Source organism: Nicotiana tomentosiformis, chromosome 5 (genome assembly GCF_000390325.3).
Source record: "Nicotiana tomentosiformis chromosome 5, ASM39032v3, whole genome shotgun sequence".
Classification (NCBI taxonomy): domain Eukaryota; kingdom Viridiplantae; phylum Streptophyta; class Magnoliopsida; order Solanales; family Solanaceae; genus Nicotiana; species Nicotiana tomentosiformis.
The window spans coordinates 133677939-133681851 of record NC_090816.1 but is presented as its reverse complement, the minus strand read 5'-3'; the positions used below and the strand labels follow the sequence as shown (position 1 = coordinate 133681851).

Genomic DNA, 3913 nt, shown 5'->3' with positions numbered 1-3913 from the left:
AATTTAACGTAGAAATGATACCATGTAGCCACTTTATAGAGATGTTATTTAGGAATTAGCCACTACGTCTTAAATTTTAATTTTTCACTTCAAATTTTTAGGATAAAAATATCCTGAATTGTCTGAAGTTAATATTTTTAGTTTAAAATTTTAAGACAAAATAAGTACATACTAATCTCTAAATAACCTTACGAGAATGGCTATTTGTGCGCTTGCCCGTATCAATAACCATTAATGAGGACAAATTTGAACCATTTGCGAAGTTCAGGGCCAATTTTGCCCGTTAAATAAATCCTCTCTCTTTGAATTGGCGATGAACCCTAAAGAGTTGAAAGGTCAAATTGAAGTGTCCAGAACAGTTGAAGATTTGACATTATAGGTATTCCTACGTCTTGGTACGCTTCAAAATGTACACCCCCCTCCCCCGCTCTAAATAATTACTTAAAATGTAAATCTCTCCTTTTAATTGGTGTTTATTGCAATTATAGGTTCCTTATGGTTTGCAAAATTAATACTATTAAAACTACTAATCTGATGTTCCAATCCAGCAAAAACAGCTTCCTAAGCTTAATTTTGTAAAAAGACCAAATCTTGGAAATTATTCTGGTTTTTATTCTTTGGAATTTATTTCTGTTCTTTGCATTTTTCCTTTTGAACCCAAAAATGTATTTATGAATTATTGATAGAAGGTTATTCTTGTTGTGAGAATGCAATTAATGGATATTAAGCTATGTTATATATCCAGTAGAGGTGTTAGAATAGCCACTCGGTTAGCTTGATATGGGCATCTCAAGGCAAATTAGAATATCCGTATAGCATTGATATTAAGAGGAGATAGTTGACTGATTTCAGCGCGAATGCACCTTTATTTCTTCTGTTGGTTTGACAATGTGAATAGCCGTTCTGTCCAAATAGTTTGGAGATTCTTACTTTGTATTATTACTTATAACAGGTTCTTGGTGATTAGTCTTATATGATGCCTCCTAATGGAAGAAAGAATCGTCGAAGTTTAGGTCCTGACGTCATCAGCAACCTTCCTGATCATGTAATCGATGCGTTTGCCTTGTAAAGATGCTGTGAGGACAAGTATCTTATCGAAAAAATGGAGGAATCACTGGTGTAGACTTACAAAGTTGAAGCTTGATGAATCTCTTTGGAAAACAAAAAAGGATAAACTATACCCTATAGTTAAATTTACAAAGATTATTTACCAAATTTTGACCCTTCATGAAGGACCCATTACTAAGTTCAAGCTTGACGTTGTTGATTCGAAAGGATGTCCTATGATTGACAACTTCATAAATTTCCTCTCGAGGAATGACATTCAACATCTTGTTCTTCAATTTCCATGGCATGAGATATACAAAATGCCTTCTTCACTTTTCGAATGTTCGCAGCTGAGACATTTGACTCTTCATGATTGCTTAATACATCCTCCATCGGCCTTTAAAGGATTTGATAAGTTAATTAGCCTGGAACTATGTAGAGTCACAATTTCTTCTGAATTGCTCGAAAGTTTAATATCTCATTGCCCGTTGCTTGAGCAGTTGGTGCTGGAAATCTCAGAAGTTGTAAACAGAATATAAATTAATGCCCCCATGCTGAGATCCTTTGATTTCACAGGCAGTATAAGTTCTCTCTGTCTAAAGAATGTTCCTCTTCTGACAAAAGCATCTCTGAACTTATGTCAAGGTTCTTCTATGGAAGCAGAGAACTTTTATCTTGCAAAATTTTTCGAGTCTTGTTTTGCTCTCGAGCACCTCTGATTTAGTGGCAAGGTAGATGTTGCTTTATGATTTCATTGTTATGCATGTATTAACACATGAAACTTCTTTTGCGTTGAGTTTGAATTTTGGTATTCTCTTTCTTAGTTTGATGATGCAGAAGCAGATGAAGCACCAACAAGGCTTCCCTTTGATCATAATCGGGTCAAGCATTTGTACGTGCCTCATATGATTCTGAGGGAATCATATGAGTTGTCATATTATATTTGCTTGATAAGAAGCTTCCCATACTTGGAATCATTCGAAACTGAGGTTCGTAGTACTTTGACTCTTTTCTCTCTTTCTTATTTTTTAGAGGCTTTTTCTTCATACTTCTTTAGATCCTCAATAATCTGGGAGTTGACTTCTTTTTATGTTTCTTAGGTTCTTAATCGACATGATAATGTTGTTGTAGAATCGCTTGAACTCGAACATTTCTCGGATGTGACATTTAATCTCCTCAAGGAAGTTAAGCTAAAAATCTTTTCAGGAATAACACATGAAATGCAGCTTATCAAGCATTTCTTAGCCAAGTCCCCAGTGTTGGTAAGAGTGCTAATCGATCCATCGGATCTATGTAACATAAATCTCATATCTCTTGACAGAAGATCAGAAATATTCGCTGAGTTCTCAAACTTTTTCCGTGCATCACCTAAAGCAGAAGTAGTCTACATGTATTTAGATAACGAAACAAGTAGATTTAATCAGATCGTGAACTTCGACTGAAATGTTTTGGAAGTTACAATTGAACAGATTGCAACAAACGCCGTTGTAGTAGTATAACACTGTGTTTTGCCTTGTCGTAATAGGATGAAGAGACGAGTGAATATCTGTTTGGCAACATGAGCATTTTTGGATGGATGTTTGGAGTGGTTTGTTCTGTATAACATTGCCATCATATGTTAAGGATTTATACATTTAGTTGCCTGCTCATGAATGATATATGGAATGTGACATACACATGAATTGATACAGTGGAGGTATTTTTCAATATATTTTTTGAATTATGATGTGGTTCAGGCTAGCTTGCGCGCACATGTTTGTATATAGCAAGCTTGAAGCACTTTGCGGCTATTGCCCGTAAGGTAGAAGCATGGAGATTTGATATTGGTATGAATTTTATAGTTTCACTAGCTAGCACATATGCTTCATTTTTGTTTTGTTGAAAAAATTACTCAATAGTAATTAGTGCATGTCTTGCGTCAATATATGGATATCCTAAAGGCAAATTACATAAGTTGTCACCTGACCTATGGCCCAAATTCCCCCTTACACACTTTCCATGGACGATAATAATATTGCACACGCAACCTTTCTAAAGTGTATCTAGTACACACCTCCTTTGACCAGGTCTAAGCGTGTGTAACACAAAACGGTAGAAGCGCGTGGACAGTAGAAGTAGACAATTTCTGACTTAAATCAACGGCCAGAAACAAATCCCAATGGCCATTTTTAAATAAATAAAAGGGCCCTCAACCCATTTCTTCTCAAATTGGACCTGTATTCACCTTCTTCCTCCTCCTTGAAAGCTCGAAGTTGCAGAAAATTTCTTCTTCTTGACATCTTCTTATGCGTTTTTTTGTTGCCAATATTACAATCTTCTTCTACTTCTTCCTTCTCTTTTTCGACATTAGGGTTTAATTTCTAGGGTTCAATTTTAGGGTTAGGGGAAATGCATAATCTGAGAAAATTTTGTTATTGTGGTGAAGAAGCTGTGGTGATACAGTCATGGAGTATTGATAATCCTGGTCGTCGATTTTACGGATGTCCATTTTATGAGGTAAATATCAATTGTACTTTTATAATCGATTTTATATTCCTTAATAATTTTTTCTCTTCGATTTTCAGAGGGGCAGTTGCTCGGTATGTAATTTCTTTGTGTGGTTTGATCCCCCACCTCCAGAACACTTGAAAATTGTGATTTTGGGGCTGCTTAAGAAGAAGAGGGCGTTTGATGCATTATTGAAGGAAAATAGGAATCAAAGAAATTGGAGGAGATTGTGTGTGCTGATTTTAATTGTAATTGTATTGAAGTTGACTGTGTTTGGTTGTTCTAAAGATTGCTATATAATGTAAGAAAATGAATGAAGCTTTTTGGTGGATTTTGTATCCCTTTGTTAGAAATGAATGAAATTTTTTGCAACTATTAA

General features: G+C 35.2%; 1 long non-coding RNA gene across 2 annotated transcripts; it reads left to right on the top strand.

Annotated features, from left to right (window-relative positions):
- The first annotated feature begins 228 nt into the window (after nucleotides 1-228).
- LOC104105322 (uncharacterized) lies at nucleotides 229-3913 on the top strand. Of its 2 annotated transcripts, none has more exons than XR_004509410.2 (5): nucleotides 229-379; nucleotides 953-1778; nucleotides 1872-2036; nucleotides 2148-3543; nucleotides 3612-3913. It is a non-coding gene; the product is annotated as an uncharacterized lncRNA (long non-coding RNA). The 2 variants fall into 2 exon arrangements; XR_004509411.2 differs by having other exon boundaries at nucleotides 229-395.